Consider the following 24,346-nt stretch of genomic DNA (forward strand, 5'->3'; position numbering starts at 1 on the left):
CTGTGCCCGGGGTCAGCTGGGGTCACCTGTCCTGGCTGTGTCCCCTGCCAAGCTCCCCCGCAGCCCCAGCCCCTCCCCAGCGTGGCTGGACGAGGGGCAGGACAGGCCTTGGCTGTGCTGCAGCTCAGCAAGAACAAAACCATCTCTGCGTGCTCAGCGCTGTGCTCAGCACCCGGCCCAGCAGTGTCTCAGTGCCAGGGGCTGTGCCCTCAGTGCCTGCCAGGGCTTTCCATGGCAACTGCCAGGCCAGGTGCCCCAGGTGTCCCCCCCAGTGCCGGTTGCCATGGAAACAGTGCCCAGCCCTGCCCCTTTCTGTCTGGCTGACCTGGCCTTTGGCCCTGGCAGTGCCCTTGGCTGCTGGTTCCTGGTGCCTGAGCGGCCAGCGCGGTACAGGGCAGGTGGCCATGGCACAGCCCCCAGCAAGGGATCCCCTCTGGCTCTGGGCACTGACACCAGCCCTGAGCAAGGGGCCCAGGGCAGCTTTCCATGCCCACCAACCATCACAATGCTTTTGCCCAGAAAAAGGTACTTGGACATCCGTAACTCTTTGTTCTTATTGTCTCGTATTCTCCTAAATCCTAATTGTCCAAATTTTTATTACTTTAATTATATTACTGTTTTTATAACAATTTACTTACTATTGAAATTTTAAACTTTTAAAAACAAGTGATTGGTGTTTTTCACACAGCGCCCAACACACAATATCCCATGTACTGATGTTTCTGGGGGAGCCATTTACAACACCGGGGGGTCACAGGATGTGAAAAACGCCAATCACTTGTTTTTTAAATCTTTAAAAGTTTCATAGTAATAAAATGGTTAGAAAATGAGCAATATAATTAGAGTAATAATAACTTCGATATTTTGGATTAGGACAATATGAGACAATACAAACAAAGAGTTACGGACATCTGGGTACCTTTTTCTGGGCAAAATAAGCCTGAAAAAAGACACACTTTAAGAGAGGATTCACCCTTAAAAACAATAACCTGTTGCATATTCATACACCTCATACATGATGCATAAATTCCATTCAAACCGAGGAGTCTGTTCAGTGTCAACTTCTTCCTCTGAATCCTGACGGCGTCTTCAGGGCTGAGCAGGCAGGAAGAAGTTCGTTTCCTCTGATAGGAAAGCAATAAATTCTCTTTCTCTGAAAGATTTAGGTGTCCTGTGGCTGCTATCTCGCTGCAAGTCCTTTCTTTTTAAAAAAAAGTATCTCACATAGCATAGTTTCTATTTTGACATTACGTAATACCCCAAAACTAGATTTAACACACTACTTAAGAAAATTAATACAGCATAACTTTCTGACATAACACATATAATATTCATTTGAATATTTGCGAAAAGCCAATCATAAAATACGCATTTTTCACATAGGAGGACTGAGCTCCCCCCGTACAGGCGGGACCCCCCCTTCCCCTCAGACCTCTCCCGCCTTCCCCGCGACGGCCAAAGTCCCGCTGTGCTGCCCCCGGCCGGCGACCACGGCGACATCGCCAACCCGCCCGGGCCCCCGGGCTGCCCCGAGACCTCTCTGGCGTCCACGGGCGACGAGCAAACCCCGCCGATGGCCCCGATGGTGCCGATGGCCCCGCCGATGGCCCCGCCGATGGCCCCGCCGATGGCCCCGCCCGATGGCCCCGCCGATGGCCCCGCCGATGGCCCCGCGGCCGCCGCTCTGTCCGGCCGGGCCGTGCCCGGGCCGTGCCCCGCGAGCTCCGCTAGGCGGCGCCCCCGCCCCCGCGCTGAGGGGCCGCTGCCGCTTCCCGCCCTTCGCGCCCGCCCTCAGCGGCCGCCGGGAGCTGGGGCCGCTCCGCCCGCCCTTTTATCGGAGCCATGGAGAAGGAAAACCGCTTTAAATTGTTCATGCCGCCGCGCCTGAGCGCTGGGCAGGTGTCTGCGGGCAGATCCCAGGTGAGCGCTCGGCCGCGGGGGGGACAGTGCTGGGCCCGGGGAGTGCCCGGCACAGCCCCGGCCTGGAGCACACACACACCTGCCCCTGCATGGGCCGAGACGGCTCCTGCCTACTCGTTTCTGGCATATGCACAGACATCTTCGGTTTGAATTTCAAAGACTTTTGTTGTTGTTTTCCATCAAAACTGAAGGGAATCATCTTCTCGAGCATCTGCTCTGTGCTGTAAGTCCGCGCTTGATGTGGGTAATTGAGCCCAGAGAGCGAGCAGGGCTCTATCGCCGGCCGGGGTCTGTGTACAAATCACAAACGGGACGGGACTGCTGAGGAACTGCCTTGAGCTGTTTTCTTTTCCAGCATCAGTCTCATTACATGGTGATGACAATGGGAAGATGTCAGCAGCTCACATCCCAGGCAGCAGACAAAGAACTTAATGTTACAACTTACTTTCAAAGTTTTTTGACCAATCACACAAAGCAAAAGCATATTGACAGTAGTTCTATCCAACCACTGTAAGCACAGGTACCTTTGGTTCAAACAATGCTTGCCTTTTTTGAATACAATACCTGCTGCTTGTAAGCCTTAAAACACAATGCACAGAGCTCCATTATTAAGCTTAGAACTTCCTAATATCTCGCTAGATAAACTTTTCTGTAACTTAGGGAGTTATTCTAGACAAGCGTTAATACACAGACCATTGTTCTATTTGCCCTTACTTTTCTACTTTTTAAATAATTTTTCTGCTGACCTATCTCATGGCTCCTGCTTGGCTCTAATCACAGTTCTGCTGTCTCTGAGGCTGCCTTTTGCAGCTTTCCCAAACCCCTCTGATTTGATGGATTCCCACAGGCCCCACTCAGATGCTCGCACTGGTGTTGGTGTCTTGGTCTCACCAGATCAGGTGTGCAGTGAAAATGTTCTGTCCCCACACTGAGTTATGGGAATTCAACAAGTTATTTTTTCATGTTGAAGCTCCTTATGAAATATGTTGAGATTCAAATGGGACATTCTGACAGAAGATGAGTTAGCTGTTTACAGGATGAACCTCTGTGACTTAAAAACCTTGTAAAAGGGTATTTTCATGCTGAAACATAATCAGATATAGTTTAGAAGTGCCCTTGGAAGCAAAGCAAGAAAGAACTATCAACTACTGGTCTCCAAAAAAGTAATTTGTGTCCTTGAGTCCTTTGCCATGCACCAGGGCCCAGCCAGGCAGGAGCTGCTGAGTTCCCTGCATTGAAAGCTCCCCTTTGGCCACAGTCTGTAAATCAAACTGCAGGACACCAACAGTTTGATCAACCACTGGGCAGGAAGAAGTGAGTTCCAAAGCCATTACCAATACCTTGGGCTTTGAAATTTGTAGGCAGCTGTTTTATTAATGACCAATTCTATTTTCACATCATCTGTAGGGATTTTTTATGGATTTTATAATTCTTCTTTACAAATGTACCCATAAGGAACTAATGTTTAAATTTGTGCAGGGTTTGAACAGATGCTCAGATGATGACTTTAAGCTGCCATTTGATGTGTCGAACCGTGGCGAAATCACTGATTCAGGTACGATTGGAATATTTGCCATGCACCTTCTTTAGATTTTTATATCTTGTCAAGGTTTAATTTTCATGAGTAGTCTCACAGTTTCATATCTGTAACTGTTAAATACAGTTTCACTGTTACAGTTTTTAGAAAGACATTGATCAAAATCTCTTCATGTTTCAGATACAATTTCACAGCAAGTGAAACTTTGCTCTGAAGTAGATGAAGAGGTCAGCTAAGTATCAACTCTGCACATCTAATTCCTTGGGGTCTTTTGAATTTGTTCCCAAACAGTGCCTAAAGCATCATTCAGTAGATATTTCAGGGCTAAAGGAAGTAGTTAAAAGGGAATAATGTTTTTTGTCTCCTGTTTAAAGCTGAATCACTAAGAGGAGATATTTGTGATTTAGTGAACATGCCTGGAAACAAATCTTTAAAAATTAAGGTGACTGCAATATTGCTGTTGTTCTTTCTTTGTTTGAAGTGCCTGTGAAGTCCATGAGCTTTAATTAGAGTAAGATTTAAACACTTAAGTATCCTTGTGGAACTGGTTCTGAATATTCTGTTGAGGGGCAGAAGGGTTGAAGTCAGAGTATTCTTTGGAAATCTGAAGTAGATTATCCCCATTGCCTTGTCTGGCTTTGTTTTATCTGTAAAACAATGAATTCAGTGGTTTCCAGCCTTGTCTGGCTTTGTTTTATCTGTAAAACAATGAATTCAGTGGTTTCCTCAAGCACTGGATTCTTTTGACAGTGTCTTTACCAGCAGATCTCTGCTTTAGCACAACTCAGTCCAGCTCATTTTTTTTTGCAATAGCTTCTGTACTTTGCAGCTACAAAACACTCTTTGCTACCACAAAATAAAACACATTTCTAGCACTCTCCCTGCTGATTTTCATATCCCTGACAACTTTTTAGACTTTTTTAATCCTAAGCTATTAAAGCACCATCAGGACTGTAACAAAACTGTGATGCAGCCAAAACAAGGATGGTGTTTGGGGTGTTGTAAGTGAACCAAAGGGCCCTTTGGGCTCGTGTGTTGCTCTCCCTGCCTCGACCACTGGCCCAGCACTGCTTGTAGGACACTTTCAAGGTGTTCTAAGGGCACAAGGGGGGTGGTTTTCCTTCCTGCTCTGTGTGTGAGCAGAGAACTGCTGGGACACTTGGATATTTGTAAATCCCTGGGTGCAGATGGGATCCATGCCAGGGTGAGGAGGGAGCTGGCAGATGAGCTTGCCAAGCCTCTCTCCATCATTTATCAAGAGTTGTGGCTCACTGCTGAGGTTCCAGATGATTGGACACTGGCCAGTGTGACACCCATTTACAAAAAAGGTAGGAAGGAGGATCCTGGTAATCACAGGCCAGTTAGCCTGGCCTCAGTGCCAGCAGGTGAGATAATGGAGCAGTTCATACTGAGTGCTATCCCACAGCACTCACAGGATGGCCAGGCTATCAGACCCAGCCAGCGTGGCTCTACGAAGGGTAGGGCATGTCTGACCAACCTGGTCTCCTTCTGTGACCAGGTGACCGCCTGGTGCATGCAGGAAAGGCTGTGGATGTTGTGTATCTGGACTCCAGCAGGGCCTTTGGCACTGTCTCCCCCAGCACACTCCTGGAGAAGCTGCAGCCCATGGCTTGGACAGGAGCACTCTGTGCTGGGCTCAGAACTGGCTGCATGGCCGGGCCAGAGAGTGATGGTGAATGGTGCTGCATGCAGCTGGCAGCCAGGCACCAGTGCTGTCCCTCAGGGCTCTGTACTGGGACCAGTTCTGTTCAATGTTTTTATAGACGACGGGGATGAGGGCATCGAGTCCTTCATTAGTAAATTTGCAGAGGACACTAAGCTGGGAGCTTGTGGTGATCTATTGGAAGGAAGGAAGGAAGGAAGGAAGGAAGGAAGGAAGGAAGGAAGGAAGGAAGGAAGGAAGGAAGGAAGGAAGGAAGGAAGGAAGGAAGGAAGGAAGGAAGGAAGGAAGGAAGGAAGGAAGGAAGGAAGGAAGGAAGGAAGGAAGGAAGGAAGGAAGGAAGGAAGGAAGGAAGGAAGGAAGGCTCTGCAGAGAGACTTAGATCAGTTGGATGGATGGGCAGAGTGCAGCAGCATGAAGTTCAATAAGTCCAAGTGCTGAGTTCCACATTTTGGCCACAGAAATCCCCCACAACGTTCCAAGCTGGGGACAGGGTGGCTGGACAGTGTTGAGGCAGAAAGGGCCCTGGGGGTGCTGCTGACAGCCGGTTGAATATGAGCCAGCAATGTGCCCTGGTGGCCAAGAAGGCCAATGGCTCCTGGCCTGCATCAGGAATGGTGTGGGCAGCAGGAGCAGGGAGGTCATTCTGCCCCTGTGCTGGGCACTGGTGAGGCTGCACCTTGAGTGCTGGGTCCAGTTCTGGGCCCTCAGTTTAGGAAGGATGTTGAGGTGCTTGAGCACATCCAGAGGAGGGCAACAAGGCTGCTGAGGGGTTTGGAGCACAAGCCCTGTGAGGAACGTTGGAAGGAGCTGGGCTTGTTTAGCCTGGAGAAGAGGAGGCTTAGGGGTGACCTTATTGCTCTCTCCAACTGCCTGAAGGGAGGTTGTAGCCAGGTGGGGTCGGTCTCTTCCACCGGGCAGCACTGACAGAACCAGAGGACACAGTCTCAGGCTACAGCAGGGGAGGGATAGGTTGGATATTTGGAGGAAATTTTTCACCAAAAGAATAATGAAGCACTGGAATGCTCTTCCCAGGGAGGTGGTAGAATCACCATCTCTGGATGTGTTTATAAAAAGACTGGACATGGCACTTGGTGCTATAGCCCAGGTGTTGGGGCAGAGGTTGGACTCGATGATCTGAGAGGTCTCTTCCAACCTTATTATTCTGTGACTCTGTGATTCTGTGTGTGTTCATGGCAAGATCACAGGTACTCTTGGGCAGAGTCTCTGAAGCTGCTTTTACTTAACTCAGCAGTGTCTGTCAGAAGGAGAGGACAGAAATGGTGTGAAGAACCTGCTAGAAGGAATTTTGGCTTCACTGATAATTCTGGCAAAACTTTTATTGATTTTGGTGGACTGCAGTTATCCATGTCTTTAAGCCCATCTATTTGGTGATGTCTGAAGGGGGTTTGGGATATTTCATTGTATTTGTTTCTCCTGTGTGCTCTGTAAAGCCTTTTGATACATACATAGAGGATGCACAAAGATTTGTGCATCCTGTGCATAAACTTGGGCTCCTGATCATATATCAACTTCTATCACCATCTGTAGAAAAATATTACTCTTGTGATGTTTCTAAGAGATAAATACATTATCTCCAACAGTATTCATTAGATATTATGTACTATTAATTAGATAGTATTTGAGATTAAATTGTGGAACCTGTTTCAATAGAATACAGAAACAATGAATGAATTGTTCTCAAAACTCTACAAAGAGGCTGAGAAGATCAAGCAGTAGAAACTGACTGTGGAAACTGAATTAAACCAGAAAGAAAGAAAGCTCCAGGAAAATAAAAAGACTATTGAAGCACAGAATAAAGCCATTCAAGAACTGCAGGCCAGTATTGTATAGTGTACATTCAATAAACAAAGGTAAGCGCTTCCTGATTCAGTATGACACTATTATTGATACAATTAAATCTTAAAGACTGTTGCAGTTTGGTTTGTGCCTTGAGAAAATGATTATTTTGAGAAGTTGCAGGCACCTGTCCCATGTGTTTGTCTGAAGAATATACCTGTGTCTCATTTGCTGCTAAATTATTGTTCATTAATGATTGCATCTTTCATGCAAAAGATGACTCAGCATGTAATACCAGATAAAACAGACTTCTGTCTACTGATGCCCCAAATTACATTTTCATGAGGGATTTGAGAAGTCAAAGTGCATTTCTAATCTATTTTTCAATAACAGTGTCTTTTTGCATTTGTTCCCTATGAAATTAGTTTGAAAATGAAAAACTCCATTTGAAACTGGAAGATGAGATATGTGAAAATAAAGATCTCTTGAAAGAGTAAGTAATAGAACCAAGTATATATTCTTGTGGTGGAAAGAATCAGTTTCCATGTGGGCAGTTTTATGTAGCTGTTAAATTTTGAAGGTCATTTCCATTGTTACTCCTTAGGCACACAAAGTACTGTGCACTCCTGTGCAAACAGGATATTTTTTCCCTCCTTTAGAGCTGCTGCTTCGAGGCATCTGTGTAACCTGCTCAAGGAAACCTGCACTCGCTTCACAGAGAAGACCAGCAAACGTAAATGCTTTTTTAGCTTTTATTGATCAGAGTAAATGTACTTCTAGCTTGCTCTAAATTCACAAACAGAAGAAAGAAGAAGAAATTTCTCGTGCTGTTCAGAGAAGTTCTCCAGTTGGGATCGACTGGATGTGGCTCTCAGAGTGAAAAGTGAATTTTAAGTGGCTCACAAAATTGGAAGTGAAGCCCCAGGTCTAACAGACTTTTGGTTTGTAATGCTGAATGCAGAGGGCTTTTGAAGCCAGTGAAATTGTTTGCTGAAAGGTGCCAGCCTGGGAGCTCTTTGGGTGCCCAAACAGTGACCCAGGGTTGAGGCAGTGCCCACAGCCCTGACTGGCCCTGGCAGCCGCTCCAGAGCAGGGCAGGGCTCCTCAAGGCTGCTCAGCCCAGTGAAGGTTTGCAGGGCCATCCACACACTGGGAATATATTAAGACAGAAGAAGTGACCCTTCATGCCTGTTTTTAGGCAGTAGAATCTACTCTAAATTCCCAGCACTCTCTAACAAATTTCCAGAGCTGACATTTCCTGTTTTCAGCCATCACACATTTATGGGGAGAAAAGGTCTTAACCCCAAGGTATAATGAGTAACTGGAATTCTTCTCATGCAACTGAAGAAGCCAAGACAGTTGGATAACTTAATGAAGTTTAAATTCTTGAGGTTTTAAAATATGTTCTTGATTGGAAGTTCTACTTTATATGCAATTTAGAATTGTTATTATAATCATTAGAATTTTACTAACTTGATCCTGGATACTTAAGAAGTGTCTATTTCTTTTTAGCCTTAATTCTAGAAACACTTGTATATAGATGTACTGTTCTTGTTTGATAGCTGTTTCTATTACTGTTCTCTTTTTAATTGTTTTCTTGGGGAAAAATAGTATCAATTACAAAAGTGAAAGAAGGAAAATATGGACATGGAGTGTTGCAATTTTCTAATGGCAGCTCTGTGGTTATAGGTATCTGCTGATAGGAAGAAATTCAGTGCTAAACCCTAGATTACAGTTTAGAAATACTGACAGTGTTGATACATTATTATTCAACAGCATTAATACTGTAATAATTAATATGGTCACATCAACTGATCCAGAATTACATTTTTCACAGAAAAAAGTATCTTAGGAAGGAAATTTAAAAGCTGAGCTTGCTTAATGTTTCAATGAAATGCACATTTTCCCTAAATTCTGTAACTTTTGGCACCATGTTTCATAAGGACTTATTTAATAAGAATGGAGCTGGTAATTCCTTTTTTAATTCATGCTGATTAAGTATAATGACTTGGACAGCTGGCATTCTTGTTCAAAAGAAAAACTTTCTCATGTGTTCTTGCTTTGATAGATGAACAGGAAAAGGCAGAAACAATACAATTGTATGAGGAACTTCATAGCAACATAGAAGTAAGTGACCGAGCTTGATGAAAGGAATGTGAGTTATGTGAGCTGAGCTGAGTTCCATGTTTATGTTGGGATACTGTTTGTATCCATCATGTGTGGGTATCATGTCGTGTGTGATGCAGGAAGTTGGGTTTTCAATCCCTTTTCAAGAATGATTTTTGTGTTCCATAAAACACATTCAATGGAGAAAGTGCAGCAGTGTGTGGGATGTGGATCCCTGTGATCTGTGGGATGGGTGCTTAGTGCTGGGTCACTGCCACAACTTCTGGCTTCTTTCTGGGCTCTGTTTCACCTCCCTGCTGGTTCCTCAGAATGGCTGAGGTGGGCAGCAGCCCCTGGAGAAGTTCCAGGGTTTCCAGTATTGAACTTCAGATATTAAATTTTGTTTTTAGAGACTGACAGCGGCATTTGAAGAGCTTCGTGTGCAAGCAGAGAACGACAGATTGGAAATGAGTTTCAAATGTGAGAATTCAGTTTATTGTGTTTATGCAGCTGGCTCAATTTTGTACTTCATAGCTTGTGTTCCACATGCAGGGCCAGGGCAGACAGATGTGAAGGGCTGGAATGGTGAGCAGGTCACCCTGAGACACTGGGACCCTTCTTTTATTCATGCAGCCTTTGTTCACTGCCTGGCCCCTTCTGTTGCTGTTCCACTGGGCCAAATTTGGAACTTTATTTTTCAAACAGTCACTCAACATTGAAGTTTTGTCTGTGAAGTACAGTCTAGAGATCAGTGCTTATTTCACATAGTTGGTTTATTTAAATGATAATGCACTAGTGTATAGCTACAGAAACTTTAGCTAAATGCTCTCTCTCTGTATGTATAGCCTGGTGTGTTCCTGTTTCATTTTCACATGCTCTTTTCTGTTTGTATTTTGATTATAAAACCAAACATTGCCTCAACAATTACTCTTGGGAAACAAAAGGTACAGCTGTACAATTCCAAGCAATCTTAAAGTGGAAGTTGTATTGAACTTGGAGTATATTTCAGCTAGAATGTTAACTGTGGATGTTACTGTATCTCAAAAGTAAAAGAAGAAGCAGAAAAAGTGGACAAGTTTGAAAAAGAATGCAAACTGGAAGTCAGTCAAAAGGAAAAGCAGGTTTGCTCATTTTACCATCTCATATGTAGAGCTTTGTTTGTGACTAAAGGGGCAATGCAAGAGCCAAGAAGTGTTTCTGGGTATTAGTAAAAAAGACAAAATAACATCTGAAGCTGCATTTAAGTCAAATTCTGCTAAGTTTAGTGATCTTTCAGTACCTTTAGTCTACTGGAATTTATGGTTTGATTTTGAATTGGAGAACTTTTTTCTTTAGAGTAATGTGACTTGATCAATATTTGGCTAAGATTATATCTAGCCAAATATTTTCTATCTGTCTGTCTGTCTATCTATCTATCTATCTAATCTAACTTGAATGACAGCAAAATGTCTGCTTATCATACCTGGGGTACAAATGAAAATTAGCATCTGTCCCTTTTCCAGACTTCATGATGATATTTCTTGCATTTTTCTAGATTTCAGCTCTCACCATAGAGAGAGATGAAAAAGATGATGTCATAAAAGACATCAAGGCTCAGCTGCAGACGTCACAAAATAAGATTGCTGACTTAATGGAAGCAAAATGTAAGAGTTCTGCCTGCTGTGTTTAAATGTAATTGTTTATAGAATTTAAATGTAATTGCTTATGATTGTTTATTTATGATATGTAATTGTTTATAGAAGCATAGGAAACAGGGTCATGATAGTTTTATTCTGTTGCTGGTTGGCAGCAGAATTTTGGGGCCTTGAAGGCCTTATTTTTGTTTGGAGCAGGAGCTGCTCATGTGGGAGCAGGACTGGCAGGGTCGTTTTTAGGGTGAGTCAAGCACTGAGAGCTTTGGAAGATTGCAAGGGGAAAATATGTTGCTTCAGTTTTGCAAATTTACAGTCAGGCAGATGTCACTGAGGAAACTTACTTTTCAGAACTTGATTTTCAATATGTTTAAGCCATCTATATTCAAATTTTATCTATTATTTTATAGTATATGATGTCAGTACCATTGGTCTTTGTTAAATTCTTAAATGTATGTAGTTTTCCATTTTTAGCAGTACTTTTTAGTAAATATCCTATTTTTTAAAATATTGACATCTTTTTTTGTTTAGTACATAATGAAGAAATGTTAAAGGAATCCCAGGTCAGTAAAGAACATTTGAGGGCAGAGCTGGAAGAGGCTAAAATGTCATTGCAAAAGGCAGAGGTACCCCTTGCTTATAGTTTTACAGTAGAAATAGACTAGAGGAGTATTTGCATAAATAATTATGGATACTTTAGACATGAAACAGCTGTAGCTGTTTGTGCAAAACATGTTTAGAAATGATATCATGTCTTGAAGGTTACTCAAAAGAACTTGGAAACTGAGCTCCAGACTAGAGTGAAAACATTAATTCAGGTTACTGGAGAAAAGGAAGAGCAGGAGGAAGAATGTAAAAAAATGAAGGCTTTGCTTGCAGCCCTGACAGAGGAGTTTGAGACTTCTGTTGCCAATTTGAAAAGCTTGCTGCAAGAAGAGCAAAATAGGTAAATTAATGAGTTTCAATTCCAAGAGTGATCTTACAGGTTGCAGTCTATGACAAAATCAAGAACAATTGGAAATGAAGCTGAAATTTGGAGGTTTTTTCCACACAGTGGTCTAAATGCAGAGAATTGAATGTAAATTTTTTTGTTGGTGATAGTTGATACTGGTCTATAAAAAGTAAATTTTTGCCCCCTCCAACTTTCATAACTCTGTCTTTAAGAAATAGAGATTTCTGTAGGTATAGATTTGTTTACTTTTATGTCTACTGTTCTGAGGTTGTAAAAGTGTAATTTGATATGTGCTGCAGGCAGATAGATCATCTGCCTGTTGAAAGGTAAATGTTCTTAAAGTGCTTGTGCTAAGACTTTGTCTTATTGTCCTTGAAGTTTCAAATGCAGTGAGTGCTTTGTACCCTACATTTGGGGTTTTTAATTTACCATTTTCTTAGATTAAAGAAATATGAAGATGATTCAAAGCTGCTTACCTTGGAGCTCCAAAAGAAATCTGCTGAACTGGGTAAGGCTTGTAGAAAGGCAGAAAATGAGCCAGGCAGTAATAAAAATGCTTTCTGCTGTTGTCTGGAAATGGACTGTCTCTAGTAGGTGGAGAAATGATTTTACAGTACCTGTACCTATCAGGAATGCCTGAATTTATTTTGACTCAGCTGATCCCTTTTCTTTGGGGGTCATTGGTACTGGCAGCAGCCAAAGGGCAGTGCTGTGCAGAGCTCCAATAGTGAGACCATTCCTGCATGAATTCTTCTGGAGGTAATTTTGGTTTCCAGCTAAGAGCAGCAGCACTGCAGGTGCCAGGAGTGACTTCTGTAGCAGAGATAAAACCCTCCCATTGAGGTTTCTGGGACCCTCCCCGTGCTGGAAGTGGAATGATGCTGGCAGGGGTTGTCTTTAAATATCATAAATGTGATATCCTGTGCTTTCTAGGGATGTGCTCCTTAGTCCCCAGAGTGAGAGCTCTGCCTTGCTGCTGAGAACTTGCAAAAAATACCAGCACTGTCAATGTGCACAGAGAAACCATTTGGAAGTCAGTAACAACTGGTTTCCTTTCTCAGCATATCCATGTGGTACCTTCAGCAGTTCAGATTTTTTTCTGGAACAATGCAGGTGCATCAATACTTGCAGAATACTCTAGTCTAACAGTCCATGGTTATTTGAAGTTATAATTGTGGAAAACATAGAAAGGCTCTAAATTTTATTTAAGATAAATATTTAGTTTCTCTTCAGATAGAGATTTGCTAATGTCTGAATCATTTTTTCAAGTCTACATTTAGATTAAGTCATAAATTAGCTTTTCAGCTTCTTAACTTAATCCAACAAGTTTTGAGAACTGGGTATTGCAAAGGGGTAAATGTTTTATACTGCCTGCTAAATCTGAAAAATCATTTTTGTTCCATTAATTTTACATTCCATGTGCTGTAGAAGCGATGACTAAAGTAAAATGTGATAAAGAAGTGCAACTTGAAGAGCTGTCAGAAACTCTGGTAAATATTCATTTTATTAATCTCATGGCATTTGCTCTTCATATGAAATTCCTCTTGCTTTGTAAGCATCTTAAATGTCATAAATAAACACCATCTAGTCTACCTTAACATTTCTACTAAACTTTCTCACACACAATTTCAGTGTTTTCTTTGGAGAACTTTTTTATTGCCACTGTTTTTCTTGTCTCCTGTGCTTTTGGTTTTTCTTGTCTCCCATGGTTTTGGTTTTCCTTCTCAAGGTTTTTGGTTATTTCCTTCTTTGTTCATGCCCATTCAAATGCCACTCCCTCTGGATATAAAGTTTTCCCATTTGTTCTTCCTTACAGGCAGGTAATTAGCTCTGGCCTCTGTGAACCCTGCTGTACTGTGACACAGGCCCATTTTCTGTCACAGAAGTCTCAGCTGTATGAAATACACTCTGAACAGAGGTTTCTTTTCATTATGATTTTAGATTTACAAGCCTAACAAGAATCCATATCAACTCAAGTTAAGATAGTGGGAAATCAGGTGTGCATTTCACTGTGTTTGCTTGTTGTTCTAATCTGTGCATTGAGTGTTCTGAACTGAGTTTCCCTCATTTTCTAAAATGGGCAAATTGGAGGACTTTTACTGAAGAAGAGTCTTGAGGCTACTGTAGAAAATATGCAGAGAGAGAAAAATGTGGAGAGAGCAATGAAAATGCTCTCCAGATGAGAGAGGTCTGAAGTAGGGCAACAGTAACATGTTTTTAGAAATAGTGAAGTTGCACATCATGACTTGGACACAAGTTTCTGCATAAGAAACAGCACCCAGAGCAGTGTCCCACCCTAATTTTGCAGCCCAGGTAATTAAACTCACAGCAGGGGACAGACATGAACAGCACTGGTGTCACAGTTCACTGTCTCACAGCACTTCCAGATCCCAGCAGAGACTGGAAAGATCCAACCTGGATAATCCATGCCATGGATGTTGTTGGGTTCTTCTGAAAGCCTTGTGCTCTTAGTTCATGTCTGATAACCTCCAGCAGTTGGAGTTTGCACATGGATACTCAAAACTCCTCCTTTTCATTTTGCAGAAAGAATTCCAGGATTTGAAAGCACAGCTGACAAGTACAGCTGAGAAGGAACAAGATTATTTAAAGCAGCTTGTGACTCTGAAAACAGATCTTGAACAAGAGGCGTATGACCATTTTGAAAATATAATATTTAATTAGTTTTGGTGGAGTTGCTTTAATCCACAGTGAAATGAACTAGGATTGTTTTCTAATCAAACTTTTGAACTACATATATGCCATTAATTCTAGACTTACATTTCTAAATTCCACATTCTCCATTTGTATGTATTCTATGGCATATGTAGTTGTTCCATATCTCTTTGACTTATTTAACAAGAAGAGAAAGTTTCTGAATTCATGGTTAATCTTGCTTTGAACTACATCATCTTCACTAACCATGAGATTTATATAAAAGTTGACTCTGATTTTCTTTCCTTCTTCTGTCACCTTTTTACATCTCTCTGACTCTGCTGCAAAGCTTATATTTGTAGATAAAGGCCTGGACTTCTTTCAGCATGGAATAAGACTTGATAATGGGTATGTTTAATTTAAAAGGAGATTTCAAAAGGCATCTTCTTATTCCTCTTGGCCATTTGTTTGAAATTAGGTTAAGGAATGAACAACTAACAGTGTATCTCAGTAAGCTTTCACTAGAGAAAGAACAAACAGCACAAGAGAAAAATGCTGTGGCTGCAGAAGTCAAGAAACTGCAAGAACAACAAGAGGCAAGTTGTAAACTTCCAGGTTTCATGAAAGGACAATACTCAATTTGACAAATTACTCAGTTTTACAAATTAGATGATGAGCTGCAACATGACTTGGGTCTGTAGAGTACCTGAGCTGTTTTTTGTGTTTGAGTTGGAAAGGAAGTGTATTTACACTTGTGAGCAAGGCAGGTCAGTGTGCTTTGGATGTCTTTGAATTTTTTAAGAAGTCGCTTTGAATTTTATTTCTTTGCTGACACATGGGTCTTTATTTAGGATAGTAAGAAAAAAGAAGAAAATACAAAGCAGTTAGTTGAAAATCTAGAAGAGGCAAATAGCCAGCTAAGGCAAGTAAAAACAAATATTAAGAACTGATATTGTGAAAGGAAGTAGACTCAAATAGTTAATTGTGTTCAAATGCTGCTTTCTGGGATTTTTTTTGATTCATGTTTTTTCTAGCTTATATAGCTAAACAGAAACTATTGAGAATTGCTGTTGGCCAAGTAGAAATTTTCTCAGATTAGAAATACCAATTGCTGCAGGAACAGTGTTTGCCATCATTTTGTGTTACATAGTAGGAGCTGTCTTGTTGTGCATTAGACACCTCAGGTGAGAAGGCAATGAAAATGGAAGGTGAAGGTTATGGATTAAATGTGACAAGGCAAAACTGGGTAAGAGTTACTCTCTGTATCACCAGTTCAATAGACAGGCAGCTCCCATGTTTCACAGCTGCATTGCAATAGTCCAGGTGAGGATGTATTTTCCTTGGCTTAGCTGGAACATCTTTTCCTACTTCAAAAAAGTATGGACAGTTCACACATTGACTTACTGGGCATGCTGCTGCATTTTAAGAACATTTTCATTGAGCAGCTTATGAAGTTCCCATCAACATTAGCAGCTCTTTTTAGAAAATAAAAGAAGGGTTTCTTAGAAGTACTGAAAATAAGTGAAAGGCAAGAAGGAAATATTTACTAATGCTTGTTAATTTGGCACTTAGAAATGAACTGGAGTCTTGGAAGGAGAAAATGGCAAAGACAGGTGAAGAGATGAGAAGTACCCTGGATGAAAGAGAAGAAAATGTATGTCCTGTGTCATGCAAATATCTTACAGAACCTGTAGGACAGCATTAAATGTAAAATCTGTGTTGGGATTTTTCTGCAAAGCTCTGCCTGGGGGATGTGATCTCTGCCAGAGGTTTCTTCTCTCTCAGCTGCTGCCAGCTGTGCCATTGTGTGTGCCCATGCTGAGCCCTGGTATTTCAAAAGACAAGCACAGTCACGGGGATCTTCACTCTTTGCTGCAAGTTTCATATTAAAGATTTGGTTCTTTTCAGGCAAACAGAGAACCTGCTTTTCTGATTTTTCATATACCCACACAGTGATGGATGGGCTCTGGATTAGCTTTTTATATGTAGTGTGAGTTTTAGCTTAAATAGATTCAAACATTTTTACTTTTCTTTCTATTGGTTCAAAGCCACCTGGGGTTTTTAGCAAATTTCAAAATTTCATTGTAACAGTCAAAGATTTACAATTGTCATTTCAGGTAAAGAGTACTGAAAATGAAATTTCAAGAAAGGAAAACCAAAATTCTAGAAAATAATTGGGACAATTAATTTTTTCATGGATGTAGGGAACTTCCTACAAGTGTATTTTTAAATTGTGAAGATATTGGGGTATTTTTCTTCTTCTTTCTTAATTCCATAACCACTAAGGAACTGGTTCACTGCTATTAATTAACATCTTGTGGTACTTTATGCCTAAAACTCTGATTATTCTAACATGTCAGCTGGTGTTGCAGTCCCATTGGAACAAACCAGACTGGTGCAAGTGCAGGTTTGAGAACATTTACAGGAATTGCTCACACAGGGAGTCATTTGTAGAACTTACTAATGAATGTCTGAAATCTCTCTTTCAGATGGACAATTTAAAGCAGCAGGTGGAAAATAAAACCAAATGCATTGAAGAGTTGCAGCAGGAGGTGGGGAGAGATTTTCATTTCACAAATACATAAACACATTATATTTTGGGTTGCCTTTTCAGCAGGTTTGTGTCTGCTGTGATGTCTTTAGATACACCTATGTAATTTAAAAATTCTCCTTTCTTATCCTAACCCTGAGCAAATTAGGGAGTCATCTCAGGAATCACTTGATTTGTTAAATGTGCCTTAATTTGAAAAGAGCAATTACAAAAATAATACCTTTAATGAACTTTTACTCTTTTTCATTTAGTGCATAGTGTTATTTTTGTACTTGTAATAAGTATCTCAGTTACCACTTGTAGAAAATAATTCTGCACTGGCACAAACTGTAGTAACTTCACTGTAAATATAAAGAACTTGTATTTTTTGTCATGACATCTTCACACCTTCTGTCAGCAGCATCTTAGTTGTAATTCCCATTCTGCACCTCATTTGTTATTCCCTGCTCTTGCTCAGGAGGAGCCTTTCTTAAGGTCCTGAAGAAACAGTAATTATCACAGAAATGAGTTGAACATTCATTTGTTTGAAGAATTGTTCTGGAACCTGAGCTGCACAACAGAGAGTTATTTGCCTGATGAAAGCTGGAATTTCTTGATGCAGTTAAACCATTACATAATTCTATTTACTTATTAAGGTACAGTGCTTGTTTTGTTTTATTTCACCAGAATAAGGTGCTGAAAAAGAAACTTACTGCAGAAAGCAAGAAAAGCAATACTTATGAAGGGAAGGTAGGTTTAAATAACATCCTGTAGAAGATGAGGTGAGTGTTTTTAAGTGCCACTGTAAGTAATGATAATACTTGTTCAATACGTTCTGAGCTGCTTTGGGATCTGGGATACAGACTTTGCAGGAATGAGCTCACAGTTTTTAGAAGATGCTTCCATTTTTAATCATTGGGCACTGACTGTTGGACATTTAAGAGATGGATTCACATTGCAATTAATGATGTTTCTAATCTGTTCCTTTTTTTTTTTCTTTTGTTGATAGTGGACTGAACAGGGTTCAGCAACCTCATTGTAACAGAAAAGCATTTAAAAGACATATACATATATGTATATATATATATTACTTTTTTAAGGCTGTTCTGCAGTGGTAATCCCTCTGATGGGAATATTGTGTCCAGCTTTGGGTACTGCACTTGAAGAAAAGTGGACTTTTTTGAGGATATTCATATGATAACCTTAAAAGGAAAAACTGTAATCAAGATGCACAGCTGGGAGAAAAATGTACCATAAAAGCTGTGAAAATCTGATACAGATTTACAAGAGAGGGAATCAAATCTCCATCTGTATTTGTTTTTTTCTGAGGCATTCACAGCATTTAGGGTGACTGCTTAGGGCAGTCTTCCCCACTGGGCTGTTGCCATTCTTTCTTTGAGTATTTTCCAACTCACTTCAGGCCAAAGTTCAACTCTTTATTAAAAAAAAAGCTGAACTTTTAAATAGGAAACACTTTATTCATATACCTGAACAGTAACAGTGTGTTTGTGCTCAAAAACAAGAGGTAAGAAAAAATCATTAACACAGTAATTCCTAAACAAATAACAGCAGCAATTCTGCATTCTCAAAAGGTGAATAAATTGCAGTTAGAGATGGAAAATATGAACAAGCAACATAAGGAAGCAGTTGACATCTATCAAAAAGACATAGAAACAAGAAAAGGAAATGAAAATAAACTTCGTGAAGAGGTGAGAGGTGTTAATTTTTACTGCAATTTAATTTTTTTTAATTAAAAATGTTTTTCTGAAGCTTTATTGGCCAGAGTCCTTGCTCTTCCATTTCAGACATAAATGGAATTTGTCTATGCCTGTGAGCAAAGCTTCAGTACATGAGGTGCTTAGGCTGACGTATTTGAATATGTCTTTGAAAATAAGAACTCCATTAAAACTTCTTGCTTTCAAGATATAGTTCAAAGAAATTCCACCCTTGGTATAAAGTCAGCATAGTTAAATTAGATTATAACTTCTCCCATATTAGTATTTTTCTGCCCACACTTTTTTTTTTGATGGCAATGCTAAGAAATGTTAGGGCAGAGTGCTTGAAATGGCCTTTTGGTTTGAAGTGAACTTGCCTGCCATGGCTGTACCTTTGATCCTGCCCATTTTAACAATCTGCAGAAAAGATGAGGGATTTGAAAGGGATCTGAAAAGCAAATAAAGCCCAAGTGGGACTGCAAACTTTGCACCCACAGGGGAAAGAAGAAATTAAGATTAAAAAGAAATATATGGTTATGTTGATGAATGAAATGCAATTTATTACTGACAGGTAGAAAAGATGAGGTTGCTTTGTGATGAAACAGCAATGATACAGAGAGAAACTGATGCCAGATGTCAGCACAAGATAACTGAGATGATGGCACTGATGGAAAAGCACAAGGGAAGAGATTTTCCTGCTTGCTGTGGTTTGCAGTGTGTGATACCATGTTAACAGCATGTTTATAACTTGTGATACCACGTTCATGACCTTTCCAAAGCAGAAACAGGCCTGAATCTGGGAAAAGGAAGCTGAACACATGCTGGACTTTGCATCATCTAAAATCAAATTCATTTGAAGATTTTCAAAAGATTCCTATGGGCAGATAAATTCCATTCATCCAAACTTCTGGGATTTTTAGATTTTTTTCAGTTCAGGCTTCCTTTGATACCATCTGAGTGCAATATTTTTCAGTATCAGTTTGGCTCTTTCTCTGAGATGCCTTAGTGACTGTCAGCAGTTTAGCTGACACATTTTAGTTTTCCTTTCTGTTCCTCTATTTTTCAATATCTTTAGCAGATACATTAATAAAGATGGCACAGCTGGCTCTTAGTCCTGAGCACATATTGCTGCACAGAAATCAAGCACTCTCTGCCAGTCCACAAAATAATACTTGAATTGAGCATTTTCTGGTTTACAGTTTCTGCAGAAGCATCAATGAATCTTTTCTTTCTGAATCTTAAGAGCCTGGTTTGAAAAAAATGATGTTTTAAGACTGGATAACTCTATAATTGTAACATTTAGTCACATGTTTTGAGTTTGTTGTTGGTTTGGTTTTTTTAACCCAGAATGAATATGATAAAATGGTTGAAGAAAAAGATGCAGAGTTAAAAGTCTATAAAATGAAACAGCAAAAGCAGTTCTCATCAGCAAGAGCACTGGTAAGGAGTACTTTCCAATGTTCAATAATTCAGTGAAGGGGCTGATGTCCTTGTGGAGTGGTTTTATACTGGCTAAGGGCCAGGCACACACAACAAAAACCATTCACTCATTTTTCTCTGCTGTAGTTGAGCAGAGGAGGGGAAAGAAAAATTCAAGTTGAGATAAGGATTAGGAGAAAAACACTTTGAGGGTAAAGCAGATTCGAACTTAAATAGCATCACAATTTTTATTATTAATAGAATTAAAAATGGGTAATGAGAATTAAAATAAACCTTTAAAACACCTTTTTTCCCAATCCCTGCCTCTTGCCCAGCGACAGCACAGAGAGACAAAAGATGTGATCTTCAGTCAGTTTGTGACTTCTAAAAATCTTTTTTCAGGTTGCTTAGAGAGTTTCTTTTTCCTGCTGTGCTCTGGGGTCTTTCCCACCAGAGACAGTTCTCTGGGAACTTTTCCAGTGTGGTTTTAATTTTTACCAGTAGCAGTCCCACCCAAGCTGCTGCAGCAGATCTTATTCTGGGCACTAAAAACTCCAAATGTTTCTAGAAATGAATTGGAGTAGCAGTGTGTTTGTGTCTGCTCTTGCAGATAGTGTGTCATGCTCTGACTTCCCACTTGGAATAGGAAACTTTTGTTTTAAATATTTCGATTGTGCCCTCTCAGCCGTGTTCTCCCAAGTGTTTTAAGGTCTTACCTTGAACATTTCTGATCAAGTTCCTGTTTCTTATAGTGCTTCAGTCTTTTTTAAACAAGCTAAAGCAAAGCTTCAAGTATAGGGCTGAAAAGCAAATAGAATTCTCTTGTGTATCTAATGAGTGTCCCTGTTAATTACTGTCTCACTTGGGACTGTTTTCTTTTTTCTGGGCTGTGCATAGTTAACCCTGTCCTTTATTTAATGGTTTGTAGGAAAATGAGCTGTCATGTTTGAAAAGTGAACTGGCCTCCCTTAAGGAACAACTGAAAGCAGAAATTGAAGAGAAGGTGGAGTTTTTTATTCACTGAGCAGTGGGGGTGAGAGGTGTGGCCTGGGCTTGTGCTGTGGGAGGAGTTGGATAAGAAATGAAACTGAACAGAAAAACAGGGACTTTTGAATGCTGGGGTTGTGCTAAACCTGGTCATATATTTGTGTGAACTGTATAACACTCTGTGATTATAGATTATATATAAATTAACAACAAAACAAAACTCTCCTTTATTTTAGTTAACTTTAACTAGCTAAAGTAAAAAAGTTCCCTAAACTGTAGGGGTTTTTTCAGTGACTTTTGAATGCTGAGGTTGTGCTAAACCTGGTCCTATTTTTGTGTGAGCTTTGTAACAGTCTGTGATTATAGACTGTGCTCTGTAATTACACCAAGAAGATTTTTAACAACTGAATTCAAAGAAATATTTCCTTGCTCTCACATAACTCTTTTGTAGGAGAATCTTGTAAAAGAGCACTCTCACAGTATGATTCCTGAAAGTGAAAAGAAACACAAGGTAACTTCAACTTTTTAATTGCTTTTAGAATTTGGTAGTGTTTATATGTGTAGAATCAATTGAAGTGCCATGATAATTTATTTGCATTCAACAAAAGACACTGGAATGCTTTGGACTTCAAACTTTTTAAATTATAGAAAATAAAAATTTATGTTCCTGAGACTCCTAAACCTTGTTTAGATCTATACAGTGAATCTACTCATGTAAAAATAGAAAGTCTCCAAATTATATTCCTAAAATAAAAAAGATAAAAATAAAAAATATCTCCTTCAGTGCAGGAAGCCCCTTGGGCAGTCCAACACTGAAGTTTTGTAACTCCTAACAGTGAATTTTTCTTGTTGCATTTTTCTGCCTGTATTTCTTACTTCTCTGTAGGTGATTTTTTTTCCCCTGGGATAAGAAGGGATTTTAAAGGGTCCTACCATTCCATGGAGATATTAGACAGCAGTTTCTGGAAGGGCTCCCACTGTGTAATTTTTCTTGCTCAGTTGTTGATTTTTTTATGTCTCTGGAATTGTTTTACTTAGTCTTAAACGTGTCCATTTGTAAAGGCACTTTTCCTCTATGGAAGAGAACAAAGCTGATCTAGCTGTAAAAATGGTCAAAGTGTCAAAGTAGTCCTGACTGCAGAACTTACCCTTCTTCCCTGTCAGGAGTTCACTTGTGGGTTTCATATTGGAGCAATGGAATCCAGCACCACTTTGATGTTATCTGTCTGAAAAAGGACTGCACTGGACCATTCAATGCTTCTCAGTTTAACTTCTAGTGAAAAGACTATTTTAAGTAACACCAATCTTGATATAGCTATCAATCTTTCTCTGAAAGCCTTTCCCTGCAGTTTTGTTTGTTCCCATTTTCTTTGATGTTTGATATGGTCCACATGTAGTGGCTACAGTTCAGAATAACCTGAATTTCTGCAGATAAGCATGAAGAACTGAAATACAATGTGCCATGAAACTCAGCTCTTCCATAGCTTCCCCTTCATTCTCCTCATTTGGCAACAAAAATAATATAAAAAATGCTATTTCCACCCCACCCCACTTTGTTTGGGTCATTGCTTCATGTTTGGATGGAAAGAGAAGAGTTCCACCATTTCTCTCAGGTGAATTCTTGGACACTCAGACTGTAAACTGGCTCCTGAGTTGGGCTTTAGATTCCATTCTTGCCCCATAAAATAAAATCTAAAAATAGAAACATTTTCTTTCCCAGACATATGCTATAAAGACTCCTCCAATGGATAAAATGCACAGTGGAAGAAGCACAAACCTGCCTTCAGAGCAGAGCAGCAGGAAAAAGCAGAAAGTGCTTGTGCAGCTGGACACTCAGTCAGACAGCTCTGAGCACACTGACCTCCTGGTAAGAGTCAGAGAGCAAATCCTGTGCTGAGCACTTCTTTGTGCTCACTGCTGGCTCTGAGAATGAAAATAAACAGTTTGGGCTTCCACATTCAAGCCAATATTTATGTGTATATTTTTAATTGATTGGTTCTTTCTGGAATTGTATGTACATAATTAACATGCTTTTTATTGAACTGTTTTGCCTCATAATGACATCTTAATTTTTTTTATTTTTCATAGTTTAATATCCTTAGGGGGAAAGAAAAAGTAGTTTTTAATATAGTGTGAGTAAGTAACTTTTTCATTTATTAGAGCATAGTCTCGGAAGAAGAAATGTTTAAAAATTTGTACAAAGATTTTCCACAAGCTTCACAATTACATTCCACAGCACCAAAAAAGGTATGTTAGCCTTTCCTAAGATTAAAGCAAGCAGTTAATCAGATTGTTTACAGAAACTAAAGGATGGCTTTATTTTCCTTCCTAGACCCCAGCTCCATCCAGTGTGAAATCTCCAGGCTCTGCTCTGAAACTCAAAACCATGAGGAGAATGCGCGAGGCGGGCTGGGCTGCGCTCTCCAAAATGGACAGGAAAAGGAAAATTAAAGATGTTGTAAAGTTCTTTGCTTGAAATGCAGAAATACCCAGCGCCCTGGCATTGCTTGCAGGGTTGTTTTTCTCTCAGAGTTAGTGCTTTGTTGCATTTTTCTGTCATACTCAGTGTGTTCAATACTGTGTTCATTCCTTCACACATATGAACTTTATAGATCTATAACTGCAACCCCTGCAGAGCCTTTTCCACCTTTGCTCCCTTGTGCTTCAAAATGTTGGGACAAAAATTGGCCAATTTTAAATTTTGAAATAAATAGAACTGCATAGAAAGTTGTTTCAAAGCTGTTTCTGGCATTAGAAAGTCTGGTTTTAAAGAACTTCTGTTCTTTTAAATTTACTCCATTTTTCTTAACACATAAATACATAGTGGAAGAAATGTTGCTGTTCAATGTATGTTCTTTTACCTGAAGTCCTCTTGCTTTTTCCTGCATTTTAATGGCTGTTAGACCTGTCTTTTTAGACTGTTTTGTTTTCAGTATGTTAAAATGGTTTTGAAACTTCTAAAATTGCAGTAGAATTGCTTGTATTTAAAAAGATTTCAGCTTCACAAGGAGTAAAAGATGCACAGTATAAGATTGTGAAAACAATGTTCAGATGCCATTCAATTGTTTATCTGAAATATCAAGTATGGGACTATTTGTTATTGCTTTAAATATTTGAACACAGACAGAAATCACCCACCAGCTTTCCTAGGGACCAGCAGAAGTGTAAGGATAGATTAGAACATCTATTTCTGTATTAATCCTTGATTAATCTTGGTTTCACAACAGCGACAAACCCTACTTCAGAGCCTAGACATAACAAGAAAACTACAAGTACATGTTAAAATATAATGCAAAATCAAAAATCCCAAATGCAGGTGAAGTGGGAAGCAAAATAGATTTGTTTTCTTCTTTTTGTGTAGTCTTAGGGATAGGCCAGTAGTTTGGGTTCCTTATGTTGAGCTGTTGAGCAGCGAT

General features: G+C 40.0%; 1 pseudogene; it reads left to right on the forward strand.

Annotated features, from left to right (window-relative positions):
- The first annotated feature begins 1,688 nt into the window (after nt 1–1,688).
- Nucleotides 1,689–23,972, forward strand: LOC139585672 (synaptonemal complex protein 1-like; annotated as a pseudogene).
- Nucleotides 23,973–24,346: the final 374 nt, after the last annotated feature.

The sequence above is a fragment of the Agelaius tricolor genome, unplaced genomic scaffold (assembly GCF_023055355.1).
Source record: "Agelaius tricolor isolate 1412-34295 unplaced genomic scaffold, bAgeTri1.0.p SCAF_87, whole genome shotgun sequence".
Classification (NCBI taxonomy): Eukaryota; Metazoa; Chordata; class Aves; order Passeriformes; family Icteridae; genus Agelaius; species Agelaius tricolor.